A 16635-nucleotide genomic window follows, 5' to 3' on the forward strand; every position below is an offset into this window, starting at 1 on the left:
AATGGAGCTTTAGTACGTTGAAAAAGTTTAGCTCGCTGACATTTTTCACAAGAATGAACCAAACTTTTGGTGTCTACTTTCATGTTAGGCCATACGAAACGTTTAGATATTAAATTAGTTGTTGAGTATATACCGGGATGAGAAAAATAATGCAAATTGTTAAAAATAATTTCTCTAAATGATTTAGGAACAAAAGGTCTAGGACATTTAGTTGAAAAGTCACACATTAAATTCACATCTTCCAAAGGGAAATAGTGGTTTTCCAATTTTAAAGATGTTTTATTTGAATTTAATATATCTTTCAACTCAGAATCATTATTTTGTTCTTGCTCAAGGTTTTTAAAGTCTATAATTAGAGGTTTTGAAATTGTTTCGATTTCTATTTTGTGTTCGAGTATCTGCAATTATATTAGATTTCCCACCAATATGCATAATATCAGTTGTAAATTATGAAATATAATCAAGGTGTCTCAATCGACGGGGTGAACATTTATCCAATTTTCGTTTAAACTCGAAAATTAAACGTTTTGATACGTAAAAACAGTAAAATTTCTAGCGTGAAGCACATGGTGAAATTTTTTTATTGATGCATAGATTGCCAATAATTCGCGATCGTAAGTGGACCAATTTTTTTGACTTTTGTTTAATTTAGTTGAAACGAATGCTATTGGTCCCCATTTATCGTTGTTAAGTTGCATTAAAGAGCTACCGATTGCAACATCAGATGCATCGGTCCATAGACTAAGTTTACCAGCAGGTATTGGATATTTTAAAAGTGTTGCATCAGTAATGGCTTGTTTAGCACCCGAAAAAGATTTATTGGCATCATCTGTCCAAATTAATGGTATATCAGACTTTCGATGATTTCGTATGATTTATTCGATTTCTTTTAATTTTTTTGTCTTTCCAAAAATTTAGTTAAAGGCGAAAAAATATAAGCAGCATTAGGGATGAATCTTCTGTAAAAATTATAAAACCCTAAAAATCTACGTAATTGTGTAATAGTTTTAGGTTTAGGAAATTTTAAAATGACATTAACACGGTCAGTAAGAGGTACAAAACCTTGTTCTGAAATTTTAAATCCCAAAACATTTAAACTGTTTTGACCAAAAATACATTTAAAAGGACTTGTACTTAAACAATAATATTGTAATCTGTTAAAAAGAGATTTTAAATGCAATAAATGTTCTTCATGAGAATTAGAAGTTATTAATATATCATCTAAAAATGCATAAACACCATCTAATCCTCTAGTCACTTCGTCAATGAATCTATGAAAGGTACTCGAAGCATTGCGTAGACCAAACTGCATTCGTGTGCTTTCATATAGTCCGAAAGGAGTTATTATCTCGGTTTTATGTACATCTTCGGGGGCTACCGGGATTTGATGAAAGGCTCGAATTAAATCGACATGAGAAAATATTTTTGCTCCATGTAATTCAGAAGTAAAATCCATGATGTTTGGTACAGGATATTTATCCTTTACAGTTTGAGAGTTTAAAGCGCGATAATCACATACTGGACGCCAGACCAAACTATCTTTTTTAGGAACTAAATGTAAAGGTGATGAAAAATTGCTTTTTGAAGGGCGCATGTGACCTAAATCTATCATATGTTGAAATTCTGCCTTTGCTATTTTTAACCTATCAGGCGCTAGACGCTGAGGTTCAGCAAAAACGGGTGGACGGGAAGTTTCAATATGATGTACTACATTATGCTTAACAATTTGGTCAGAGCAAATAGGCTTCGTATTTTGAGGATATTCATTCTACAGTTTGGTATATTCATTTTCGCCATAAACAGTTTTAATAGAAACAATATCAGCATGTTTAAAAATATCATGAGAACTTAAATTCGTATTCATGTTATTTAAACAATGGTTTCTCATATCAGGTTTTAAATTAAAATATTAAGGAAAATCAGCTCCTAGAATTGAATTAGGAATGTCACATATATAAAAAAGGAAAAACAAAATTTTTTCTTAGACCTAAATCTAATGTTAATAATTTCTTACCACACACTTTAATTTTAGTATTATTTGCAGCATTAAAGTTTTGAATAGGAGTAAGTTTTTTTTCTCTTTTAGTAGCAGGAATGATGGAACAGTCACTTTCTGTAGCTACAAGAGACGAACTATTCGTTTTTCCATCACGAACAAATAGGCGACAATTGGTAGGAGGCAAGACGCATGCTGTTTCTACTCCTGCCTGTTGGCGTTTTCCTGGAAATTGCAAGGTTTAATGCACTTTCTAGCATCAGTTTTGCATTTTTTGATGATAATAGCAGATTTCAGAATTTCGGTTCGGTGATTGCGACACATTGCGGTCTCGATTGTTAAATTGTTTATAGTTACGATAGCTTGATCTGCTACGATTTCGCAACACAGCAACTTCCTTTCTCAGCGCCTAGATTTCGGCTATGAGTTCTGCATTATTACATTGGGAAGTAGGACAAATTGAGCTCACTTCCGATGGCACAACTTCGACAATGCGGTCTGCGACTTCAGCAGCTTTCGTTGGAGTTATAGATGGAATTGGAGCTAAAATTGACTGAATGTTCAGTGGTAGTTGAGTTAAAAATAATTCCAGTAGTAATGTATCAGATACTTGGTGTGATTCCGCTCTTCTCCGCTTTATTCGTAATAGTTCATTAGGTTTTAAGTCTCCGAGTTGCTCACCGGTGAGTAAGCGTCGAATTTCCTGAGATTTAGTTTCCCCACAGCGAGCATCTATTTCAGTCTTTAGTTTTAAGAAGGGATCAGTTGCATCAGGTGTGGTGATGACATCTCGAACTATGGCTGCTACTTCTGGTGGAAGATGCGATAGACAGTAGTTAAATTTGGTTTTGCTTTCCGTTATCGGTTTCGGTGTAGCAAGTTGAAATGTAGCTTCAACCATATGAAACCATAAGTGAGGGTGGGATATGTTAAAAACGGGAATTTTAATTGCCGAGGACTCAGCGTCAGTCATTTTTGTATCGATGTAATCCACAGGCACATTCTTTGAAGAAACGAAAGCGAAACTGAAACTTTTCGGTCGCTATTCCAAAACAAAAGGCTCTTCTTCAATATCCAGTTGAGAAGGTCACCATAAGGATGGTTTACTTGCCTTATTCCATTTTTTATTGTAGAAATAAATGAACGTGAATCAAACTTATTTGCATTTTATTGAAACATAACAAGTAATATAACTGGGCAGCCAGTCGCTGCCGTGAAGCAAGAGAGAGAGAGGTAATAGTAAAACGTTCTCCTCGAGAGTAGATGAACGAATGTCTCTTATTGGCTGGATCATCGGCGGCCGATGACATAAGATCATGACGGCTGTCGGAGCATACTACGATAAATAGACGATAATTTACGATAATTTGACGAATATTTTAGATAAACACTAATTTTTTTAATCGGAAAAATTAGTGTTCAAAATTTACAAGACTTTATTGGATTCAATAAATAACTTTTGGTATAGATTTAAAAGTTTGTAATTCCATGTTTAAAAATAAAAGTTGCTTGAAAATAGTAGCCTAAATTGTTGAATCGTTAAATTTTTGTTATTTCTTTTTCTATTTTCAGTTCCCTTGTGAGGCAATGAACTGTCAATGAACTTTCAGTGAACTTTCCTAACGAAGCCATATGAAACACAATATTTTGAATTTAAGTATTAAATTTATTATAAATAACAATCTCTACTACCCTGCGAGGGAAAATTGCGTAAAAGAACATATTAATTTTAATACTTCTGCTGCATTAAGTTAATGCGCAGCAAGAAAATTACAATGATAATTTATAAAAAACAAATAATTGTCGCATGCCTTATTTATGTAGAAGTAATTAAAAATATAAATATAAATTTTTTATTCCATTACTGAATTGCGCACAAACATTTCCAGCTTCAACATATAAATATGATGTAGCTAAATGTATGCATGTACAGTGAGCAAAAAGAAACTAAACGGAACACCCTGAATAATTTTGTTTTTTATTTCTCAGTTTGTTATTTCTTTTGAAAATAAGTCTTTCATATTTTATTATTAAATCATTAACATTTTCAACAATTTATAAAAAAGTATAGAATGTTTGTTTTGTTAAAAATTATAAAATGTGTTGACCTTGTACCGAATTTTACGTCGAGGCAGGGGTCATATTCATATAATAAATATTTTTTAAATTATGTTCAGAAAGGTGTTGACAATATTTATGTTATTTTGCTACATTTATTGGATAATTTATGCATGAATTGATTTCTCTCCTAAGTTATAAATATATTGTTTCGTGCATGACCATAGAATTTATTTTTTTATAAATATATGTAGCTAATAAATACAATATAGTGTTGGCTGGAACTCTAAGAGATTGCAAACACAAATATTACAATTAAGAATAAGGATCAATAGTCTTAAGCAATTTTCTTATAAATATCATTCTCATTTTAAAACTTAATTTTTACTTTTAATACTTAATAATTATTATAAAAAGAATATGTAGAACTAAATTATTAGTATCCAAGTTTTTTTCACAAACTTTCTTTACAGAACGGAGCACCTGTTTTATATCAAACGCATTCACTTTAGATTCCATAATTAAACATGTTATTTAAAATGTTAGAAAACAATATTGAATATTAAATAAAGAAATCTTTATCAAGTTATTAAATTTCCATTATTTGGAAAAAAGTTTCGTGTATTTTTGATTTTTTTTTTTGAGAATTTGGAAAATTATTGACTAATTTTCCAAATTCTCAAAAGATATTTTTGATCTGAGATATTTCTGAAATTAAAAAAAAACTACACCGTTTATGCTTTAAGATAAATCAACAAAGCATCGATAAAAAAGCACTTGAATGTAGAAATAATTGTATTTTTTATAACATTTCAAAATGGTTTTTTTACGATAAGTATCTAAAGTTTTTTTTCATTATTTTGTAGCCAATATAGTAATTTTTATGACAAAATATATCACTTTAATGTTGAAAATCCCAAAATTCTTACAAATTAAATGTTTCGTCTAATTGATTATCATTTTATTGACAGTACAAATCATAAATGCTCCTCTCATAACGTATGTGTACACGGTTTATATCAAATTAACCGGGAAGTAATCAATCTTCGCATGAACAGTTTATTATTGAACAATATTTATCTTAATTACAACTGAAAAAACTATATATTTACTTAGAAAATCTGATAGATATCTATGGTATAAAAATAAGAGAGATTAAATAAAATTTTGCACTGTCACGCTTGATTTCAAAGTTTCTTATTGACTTCAATTCACAACTTCAAGATGAACTCACGAATTGCTATCTTCTTGTTCTTCATTATTGCAGCGTTAGCTATTTCAGGTAATAATTATACATTTAATTACTATTTCAAATTATTTTAAGTTTATTACTTTCATTCATGCTGTTTGTATCAACTTTAAATTTAGGTGGAAATATTTGTAATTCAGTCCAATAAACCTATTTTTTTTCAATAAATCAATTTTTCTAGCACAAATTACCTACAGATGTTAAGAGGTTTCGAAAAAAAAACTTAAATATAAGAAGTGTTAAACCATATATTTGAGAATTGTATTTCTATTTCCACATAAAATATATTTACTATTACGTATTTTGAGCTGCGGAGTTTCTGGTCAAAACTTAAACGGAACAAAAGTTCCATTTGCTTTCAATTACACTATTTGTCTCTATCCCTTTTTACAATTGAAGTCTTCAATTTTTATGACAGCATTGCATGAAGATCTTGCATTTTTCTAAAATACATTGAAACTCAATTAAAGTTTCATACTCTTGCTATTTAGTTTCAGGAATCTTTTGATAGAATATGTGTATGTTTCCTAAAATCACGTCTACGACATAATTCTTTCCAGTATCCTTGAGATATTTTATATGTTATTTCATTTGTTTACGCAAAATGTCTGTTTAATGTATGTTGGCAGGGAAAATTAATCAAGAAATTTTTTGAAGGAACAGAATGAGGCAAACAAAAATTATTACTATTCTATATATTACCAGAAATTAAAAAATAAATGGGAAGATTTCCTCAGTTCATAATCATTCAATTCATCTTTCACCAAAATATTAAATAGAAGCACTTGTCGTCAGTGTATTTGTTTAATTTCATAGATAGTACTGAATTTAGATATGTTAGTAACAGGAAAAAGGTGAGTTACTTAATTTATTGCTGAACTGTGAGTAAAGCACTGTTGTTAAACTTTTGAAAAATGTTATTTGGATGCACATTTAAGAATATATTCGAGTTTTGAATTTAGCGTTAGTAAATCAAAATTATAAAAATTTCCTTATATTTAAAGTTTTAATAATTATTTTAAAGTTTTAATAAATAGTTAAGTTAAAAGTATAAGTTTAAATAAAGTAGGCATTGCTAATTAATGAAACCTTCTTTCTTTATAGCTACGTTTGGTGATGGTATGTAAAACATTTGAGTTCATATTGCTTTTTTCGTTATTTTTATTTCATTAAATCATGTTTTCTTCTAGTATATGCAAATATATTTTATTCGGAATAAATATTTCACTAATAAACATATTATTTGAAAGAAAAGACAAAATTTCAGTTATTTTAAATTCAATTAGTGTTATATTTTGGTAAATTGAAATCAAAAATCTCTTTAAAGACATATTTTTATTTAAATTAGTTATTTTATTTGGTAGATTTTAATTATGATTTTTATAAGCGAAATTTTAAAAATTAATCTGTAATGTCCCTTGCAGCTTATGGGTTTTTCAATTTTAAATTCACATATTGTATTTTTTACCTCATGTCAATTTTAAAAAATACATAATATTTCATTAAGAAAAATATTAATTTACTTTAATGATTTTCTTTTAAAAAAATGAGTTGAATATTATAGGATTTAAAAAGTAACTTAAATCAATTACTAATCTATTAAAAAAAACATCTTTTAACTAAGGAACTGTTAATTAAAATACTATTAAAAAGTTTAAGATCAGAGATAAATATCGTTAAAAAGTTTGCAGACTAATTAAAGCATTTTAGTTTCATATTGAGACGCCTTCCTTGCAAAATTTATATTTAATTCAGCATCTGTCTAAACGTTAAGCATTTATAATCATAATACATGAATATTTCTTAACATCGCACCTATCTGCCTATACAGGCATAAGAGAGAGCGAGAGAGAGAGACAGACAGACTGAGAGAGAGAAAGAGAGAGAGAGACAGACAAACAGAGAGAAAGAGAGAGAGAGAGTGATCTTAACATAAGTTAAGCAGGGGAAAAAAGCCTTACTTAAGAGCATTTGAACTTTCTTGAATTGTTTTAATATAAAACATTTACTTAAAAAAATTTAATATTTCCTCAGTTAAGTTAATTCAAAAAAAAATTATTTTAGCACGCAAGAGTTAAATATTATATTACTAAACACTCTTAACTAATTAATATTTAATTTAAATTGCTCTCTTTTTATTTTAAGTGGAAGACCAGTTAAAACAAGCTGGTTTGAACTCTGATATGGGTATGTAATAAAATAACTTTAATTACATATGAAAAAATTACACATTAGTAAAACGCACATCTATCGTTGTTTTAACTATTTACATGGAAACTTATTCGTTATATTTAAAACTATGGAAATCATTATTAACTATGCTCTCTAATAAATATTTTTATCCATCTCTGGAATGGAAGGTAGTTTAAGGGACTTAATTCTGTAAATCTAAGTTTACCTTTACATAATAATCTTATGAAAAGGTAAACTTAGCTTAACCTTTATATTTAAAACTAGAGAAATTCTTAATAAAATTTTTTCTTATAAATATTTTTATCTATCTTAGAAATGGAAGGTATTTTTAATGGCCTTTATTATGTGAATCCAAATTTACGCAATCCTTCAGTCAGTTTAACTTTGTGAATTGGAAACTCACTATTTTTTTGATTGAATACTTCTATATATGTATTTTGATATTTTGTTAGAATGTAAACTTAAGCTTACATTATAAGCCTTGAGTTAGGTTTTTTAACTAGAAATTTCGCAATATTATTAATATTTTCACTATCGAATGTTCTCATCCGGAGGAAAGTTTTTTTATGTAAGTCTGAGTTCAAGGAAACTATCTTTAAATTCTCCTCTTTGCATCGAAATAATGTATAAATAACAACGATTTTTACTATGGAATATTCCAGTCCATTTAAATTTATCATTTTTAATAAATTTAAGTCTAACGAAATTGCCTTGAGTTTGTATCTTTACATGAAAACTTCGAAAAATTATTATTATTTTCGTATTTGAATACTTTTTATCCCGAAAAATTTCTTTTAATGTTAACCTAAGTTCAAACTTTCAACCTCGAGTATTCGGATCAAATTATATTAAAAACTTGCGAAATATTTAACACATAAATTTTCACCTGAAAAATCTGAACCTTTCTAATATGGTTTAAACGTAAGGGAGATAGAAATTTTAGATTCAAATTTAATGGTTCTGTGTTCAGATTTACATAATTAGTTTCATAAATAAATGCTAATAAACTGTTCAACAAACGAATGAGAATTATTATTATTCTTAATTTTGCTTTTTTTTAACATTTTCGGATCGTTTACTTTTTTTTTCCTTTCTTATTTAATATTCAAGCTTCCAATAGATAATTCTAAAACTTTCTTCCCTTATTGTAACCTTACTTTTTTTTTCAACAGAAAATATTATATATATATATATATATATATATATATATATATATATATATATATAATACAAGAAAACATGAAGAAAGTTAAGAAAAACAATAAGTTTCATTTATTGCGCTTAAGCTGCAAGTAAACAGAACTCGTTAGATAAGTTCAAAATGAAGATAAAACAAAGAAAAATTATAGATATAAGAAGAAAGGGGGGAAATAATAAGTAAAAAAATAATAAACAACATTTTAAAGAAAAAAAAGGATGAAATTTTATTTAAAAAATCGGAAAAAGTAAGATATAATCTTTTCATCAGCCCACACGATTGAGTGCGGATATAATCGCGTGGGCTGATGAAAAGATTATATCTTTTTTTCCGGTTTTTTAAATAAAATTTAATCCTTTTTTTTATTTTTTAACAGTTGTTTGTTATTTTTTTACTTATTATTTCCCCCCTTTATATATATATATATATATATATATATATATATATATATATATATATATATATATATATATATATATATATATATATATATATATATATATATATATATATATATATATATATATATGTATGAGTAACTTTATTATTTTACTCTAGTACAAAAACTCAAAGGTGCCGTTCAAGAGCTGACAAATTAGTAAGTAATTTAATGAGAGTTTCTACTTAATAAATAGTTTTTAATCCTGTGTTCAATTTTTTTAATACCGTAAAATCCGTCTTCAATGTGAGTGTCATTAAAGAGTCTTAAATGCGTAAACACAATAATGGCAACACTCAGTTTTTCTCTCTTGGAAGAATATTTTTTTGCAACAAGGCGTGGGTTCGAAACCCAGCTATGGCGGTCTGAGACGAATTCTACACCTTGCTCGCACCATCCACAATGCTGACTGTCGACATTAAATATCCTCATTGGTGGATGAATCATGGGCTAGGAACAATTAGCCGTAAGGCTATTTTTGAGACTCCCGGCTGTTCGTGGTTATCAACTCCCTGTAGCGCAAATGCGTTTTAGTTCTTTCAAAAATTCCTCCAGGAAGGCAAGTCTCTCCCGAAAGTCCGAAAAGCTCCTTTGTCTACTGGATTGGGTTGAAATCGCAAGGATACGAAGTTGGACCTTGATAGTCTTAAGCTCAAATTCGGGTCAGCTGTTCAACGTCAATTATACAAAATATTGGACAAAAATATTTATATTTCACGAATTTTTGTGTGAATGTGTTTGAAGAAGTGTTTGATGTTATAAAAAGAAAACCTATCACTAGTTTACAAACTTAATCTGCCTTTTAAATAAGTCCATAATTCAAACTCTTAAGATAAAACTAATGTCAAGAATTGTACTTTTAGTTCTTTTTTTTTAATTAATCATAAACCAAGATCAATTTTTTTTCAAAATGTCAGGCATTTTTCGAAGTATTGTTATTTTAAGTAACTTATACCCTATTATAGAGATATCAATCAACCAAAAGTTGAATTCGGTATTTCCTGGGAAGAACATAAATTTGGGACAAAGATGTAGGTTAAATTTAAGAGTTTTAGCTTGGTAATGAATTAATAATTAAGAGTTTAAATTGATTCATAGAAGTTCACTTATCGTTTTTTTTCTCGCTTGTTTGTGATCCAATATGTATTTTTGAAGTTTCCAGTTGGACATTATTTTGAAACAATTAAAATAATTAAGCAAGCATGAAATCTCATTGCGTGCTTACGAAAACTAGATGAAAATTAACTTCTTGAGATAGTTTTTTATATAGATAACACAGTGATACTATATAACGAAACGATAGTATTGTTGACGAATAGTTCGACAAACGTTTTTCTTTCCTCCTATTGCTTGCCTGAGCCGGAAAAAATGAAATCACGGCTGATTATTATTAATTATATTTTAACTGAATTAATATTGAAATCTTATGTAAAAAATTTGTGAAGATGCGAAAAAAAACACTCTTCATAGCAATTTTCCAAAACAGATTTATAAAATATATATTTCTTTAAAAAAACACCGACAACACTTATGGTGTCATTAATGTCAATAGAATGCAAAAAAAAATACTTATGTTGAAATGGAAATTAACGAAGTGTGCACTTGATAATTCCAGTCCCTGTTTTTATTTTTAAATTAAAAAAAATCCAAACACTAATTATTTTACAACATGTTACGCGTTTAAAAAAAATTGAGCACTTTCCAAAAAATATTAAAATCAATTTTACTCATCTTGGATAATAAATTAATAGTGTGCATGTCTATAAGATTTCTATTTTACGGACCGAAGTAATAAATTACTGGTGAATGTCGTTGTTTTCCTTTATAAAATTTATTTCAAAATGCAAAAAAAATAATAATAATAAAAAAATTGGTAAGATTTCATTAGAAGTTTGTGCAATATTTGTTACGACGAAGAAAAATCTAAAAGAGACAAACGTGGTGTTCATGTTTTCATTGCTAATTGCCTAGGATTTTCATGCATGTATCCTTAAACCTGCGTCATTTGGTGTTAACGAGTCTAGCCAATGTTTTTCTCTATTCTAACTGTATATCTCGTTTGTCATTTTATTAAAAACCCGTTATTTTGAATCAGGCCGCCTTTATTTTGGAGTTTCGCACAGATACAATATTTTCAATATTTTTATTTTTTAAACTATTATACACATATTGGAATACACAATTTAAAACTATAGAGGAAACAAGGAAAAAATTAAAGATTAATGAAAACAGAAGAAAACTTATAAGAATATAATATATGAAAAGTCCGAAAATATGAAAAATCCGATCTGCTTTACAAACCAAAATTTAGCAGTAAACATCAGTAAATTAAAAACTGGTACCATTGTTCTGAATATACTGTGAGAGAGTACTATAAACAGAAATATGGCAATAAATTACAGAAATCTCTAATACATTTATTAAAATTGGAACAAAACAATTGAATCAAAAAAATAGATTCAACAAGTAACCTTTTTTTTGTAAAAAAAATTATGCTGTAACATTACTGTTCATAATACTGCCTATCTAATCTTGATACATTATGGTTCATTTGAAAACTTTAAATATGCTCTATTGTTTTTTTAAAAAAAATTAAAAGTGAATTGCTGCAATAGTAAGCAGCTAAGATTCATTATACATCGATATTTAACTTTAGATTCAAGACCAATATAAAATAATAGATTTTTATTCATCAAAGTTACCTAGAGTCAAATATCAATCCGAAATTTCAGAAAATAGCAGCATTTTGCATTTTATAAGGTTAAAAACTCATCGCCGTCCGCACCCTTAACTTTTCGTTTCACCGCCATGTATAATTTTTTTTGCCATTATTCCTTCAATACCATAAATCGAAACAAGATATTTCACATGGTCCGGAAGTATTGAACAATGGCTGATTTTAAATGTCTAAATCGTTCATTTAATTAACTTAAAACTTTCCATCCAAATAAAAGACACATCCAGCACCAATAAAAAACTAAAAAACTATTTTTTGCACCAAATGACACAGTCTTCATTCTTGAGATCTTAGAAAAACATAATAAGTGAAAATAAAATTGACAATAAAATTAAATTTTCAGAATGCTTAAAAACTGAAAAATTAGTGACATTTAGAGATCTGAAGTTAAAAGAATGCCATGCAAGTTAATAAAATTGCTCTTAAATTAAAATGAGATAGGAAATATTACTACTACTGTAAGGTTATACAAACGTTTAAAAGCAGAAACTCAATAGGAAATAAGGAATAAAGCTAAAAGAATGTCGTTGAAGATATAAAAACAGGAATATTACTTCTACACTGAGAATTAAAGTATAGTCAAAAGATCAAAAATTTCAGAATATAGTAAGATTTACAATGTTTCTGTATTTAGGGGAACACCAAAGTCTCGGCAGGTTTTACCGAAGTGCTTTGTTAATAATTTTTTTAAAACTAGGAATAAAATATAGTTTTGTAAAATAAGAAAAAAATTGGTAAATGCGGTGAATTTTGATAATTTTATGATACTGATACGGAAATTAAAGAATAGCCTAATTTATTCTGTTAAATTTTCTATTCAGTTTTGTATTGTTTACAGAATATGTGGTAAAAAGAACCATAATTTTGTCAACCAGAATGCCCAGTAAACCGTTACCACACGAATGGAAAAATAACAAAATCAATGGTTTTAATACCGTCTATTTATGTTTAATTGCTACAATTAATTCTTTTTTTAACAGTAGTGCTATTACCGTTTAAGACAGTAATTTTAACAGATTTTTTTGCTTCGTATGCATAATATTATTTTTCATTATTGCGTGTAAGACTGAAGTCATTATTGAAAATTTGAGGTATTCATCTGTTTAACTATGGAAACTAACGTTGTTTAAATTATACAAATTAAAATTACTGATTTTTAATGTATCTAAATCTAATCACTGAAAAACAACGAACATTTTTGCGTGTTAAATAATTTTTAAAACATTATTGCGTGTATGATTAAATTCAGTTTTTAGTGATGGGAGGTATGCTATCAAGAAGTACTGATTGCTAAATCTAATTGCAAACATCCTTTTCTTTTTTTTCAGATATGAAAACAATAAAGAAAATCTTCAGGAAGATGTTCCACAAATTGTATAATTAGACTAACCTTTAATAATTTGCAAATAAATTGAATTTTGAACTTTAGTTTGTTATTATTGCAGCATATTTTTACTTTTAGTTACGGAATATCTTTGTTTATTCTACCAATTATTATTTTCAAAGTGTTCAAAAATAATATTCCATTACTTTTACTTGAAGCATTAATTCTTCAAACGTTAATCACGATGTAAAAAAAAGTATTGTGAAGGCCTTTAAAATTGGTTTGCTTAGTAAACCAATAGTTATTATTTTCCCTTTGTTTTTACATAATAAATGATAGAACGCAAGTATTAAAAACATGAAAATTATTCATGTATTTACACAAAAATGTGTATTTTAATCTATTTTTAACTCTTTATATATATATATATATATATATATATATATATATATATATATATATATATATATATATATATATATATATATATATATATATATATATATATATATATATATATATATATATATATATATATATATATATATATATATATATATATATATATATATATATATATATATATATATATATATATATATATATATATATATATATATATATATATATATATAAATATATATATATATATGTATGTATATAATTTTAATAATTAGACACGTGTCTTTTTCCACGTAATTATCGGAACATTGTAAGTGGTTTGATATTTAAACTAAAATGGAAAAAAGAAGAAAAGGGTTAGAAGAAAATATTAAAAATGTTTTTAAATATTTTTAAGAAAATAATTGGTTTTTCCTTAAAATTAAGAAATGTAGGCATGAGGTTTACATTTAAAGCGCATAAGGTTTATATAAATTAAAAGAAGCAAATATGTTTAATCTGGAGTTCTGCGTCTTAGGTCTTCCTAATACGCAGAAGGTATAGGTGCGTATAGGTATAGGTATAGGAAGGTATAGGTATAGGTGCGTATTAGAAATCCTCCTTTCATCTCTGTACTATAATTTGACAAATATATTAGATAAATACTAATTATTTAATTGAAAAAAAATAATGATCAAAATTTGGAAAACATTTTATTGGCTTCAATCAATAACTTTTAGTACAGATTTGAAAATATATTAATTATGCTGGTTATCATTAATTTTGAAACAAGACAGGTTTCAAAAAATTTTCCTCTCTTGCTTAAACCGACCCCGGAATGATTGTTTATTTCTTAAGTTATTTCTTAAAAGTTTTGCCAAATATATAAGATAATGGTTCTTTTAAATTTACAAAAAACTGTACTCAGTTTTTCAATTGCAGTTTAATTGCACTACAGCGGAGAAAGTCCTCCATTGGTCCGTTGCAGCAATATTAAAAAATGTATTTGAATTTCTTGATGTGTTTTATACATATTCTTTAATCTTTTGCTTCGACTTTCAGCGCCAATCTATTGTTCTCCTTTTAATTCGACAAAAAACTATTATTTCAAAGCATTTCCACAAAATTTAATGATGACCCTTTAAAAGCTAGCTAAAATGTTTATGCATTGTTCGTGTTTGAATGCTCCTGCAACTATTTGAAACCAATGACGCAATTTTATTATGGGGGGGGGGGAGACACGAACGGCATCCCCGCTTTCCTTGAGACCTACCAATCCATGTATCCATCAAATAATCCAATACAGATGGTGAAGAATTTTCAGTAAGTAAATCTGTGTCTGAAAGACATTTAAACATTTCAACTCAAAATGTTTTCTAATTGCACTTTGGAAAGAATGCAGAGGCAGCTAATATTCTTAATTATTTCTGCGCCCTTTGTGTATTGTGTCATTCGCGATAGAAATACCTCAGATAAATACAAAAGACACAAAAAAATTTTTAAAAAAATCGAGGTCACATGCTTGCACTTATAGAGACATATTCCATTATCTCAGTAATAAAATATTTTTTATTATAATTTTTTCTTACTTGAAAATACACATTTAATAGCAAAAAACAAGTATCTAAAATGGATTTATGCTGAAAAGAAATACTTTGTTATCTGTTATGTTTTGTTTTCCTTGTATAATTTCAGTAATTATCAAACCATTTTTAATATCAACATATAAGCTTTCATTTTCAAATCTTTGTCGCTATTTATGCTGCGTTTTAAAATTTTGAATATATATTTTCAATGCGTCTCTTTCACTTATGCTCTTTCCTCTGATGGCTTCTTGGTCCCGCGGTGAACTGAACGTTAAGATCGGTTCCCAGCAAATCACTGAAGTCAAGTATCACTGGATGCGGTCAGTGTGCGGGTGAGTGACCACTTGGATCAGTCTGCGTAGGGTGTGCGGTATTGGTCCTCGTTAAACTGTGCTACCGTTAAGTGCTCAACTTCGCATGCAGGTCGTCGGACTACCGAAGCGGGGCTGCCATCCCCTCCATAGAGGATCAAAATTGTGATGGTATGTCTTCGGATCATCCTCCGGGATGTTTCCCAGACTGTATCAATATACCATTGTGCAGCTGTAGCGCTACATAAATTAACAACAACAACAACTGATGGTTTCTTGAGCAAGCTCCTATGTTAAAGTTCGCTGTTATTTCCCAATTACAAATTTTCATCAAAAATTAAATATATATTCGATTGGGTACAAACATTATAAGTAAAAAATATCATATATTATAAATAATTGCTGTTTCTTTAAAATTAGCTTTAATAAAGATTGGATTAAAAATGTAGGTATGAAAATATTAAAAATTACTATAAATATTCAAAAAAAAATTCATTGCTGTTTTCTTGAAATAAAAAAATGTAGGATTAAAAAATGTAGTCATGCGGTCTACATCTAAAACACATAAGATTTATCTTTATTAAAAGATGCAAATATGTTTAATCTGGAATTCTGTGTTTCCTGTCTTTACTCAAAAAGTTTCTTTTTAACACTATACAATAATTTGACAAATATTTTAGATAAATATTAATTATTTAATAGAAAAAATTAGCGATCAAAATTTACAAAATTTTATTGGCTTTAATCAATGAATTCTAGCATAGATTTGAAAATATAAGACATGTCAATTCCATGTTTAAAAATAAAAGCCAGTTGAAAATAATAGCCTAAAGTGTTGAATCGTTAAATTTTTATCATTTCTTTTTCTATTTTCAGTTCCCTTGCAAAGCAATGAACTGTCAATGAACTTTTAGTGAGCTTTCCTAATGAAGCCGTATGAGACACAATATTTTTAACTTAACTATTAAATTTACTATAAATAACAATATCTACAATTGCGTAAAGAAAATTAAAAAATTAGAAAAAAGGAAAATTGCGTAAAGAGTATAATAATTTTAATACTTCTCTTGCATTAAGCTAATGCACAGCAACACTATTACGATGATAGTGGTTAATAAGACACTAATTATTACCAGCTTTATTTATGCAGAGATAATAAAAAA

General features: G+C 27.7%; 1 long non-coding RNA gene across 1 annotated transcript; it reads left to right on the plus strand.

Annotated features, from left to right (window-relative positions):
* Positions 1 to 5193: 5193 nt before the first annotated feature.
* Positions 5194 to 13298, plus strand: LOC107446804 (uncharacterized). Its single transcript, XR_006226851.3, has 5 exons — positions 5194 to 5336; positions 6408 to 6422; positions 7449 to 7490; positions 9253 to 9292; positions 13199 to 13298. It is a non-coding gene; the product is annotated as an uncharacterized LOC107446804 (long non-coding RNA).
* The last annotated feature ends 3337 nt before the right edge of the window (positions 13299 to 16635 follow it).

This window comes from Parasteatoda tepidariorum, chromosome 3 (genome assembly GCF_982258835.1).
Source record: "Parasteatoda tepidariorum strain Cologne lab strain chromosome 3, Ptep-v5.0, whole genome shotgun sequence".
NCBI lineage: Eukaryota > Metazoa > Arthropoda > Arachnida > Araneae > Theridiidae > Parasteatoda > Parasteatoda tepidariorum.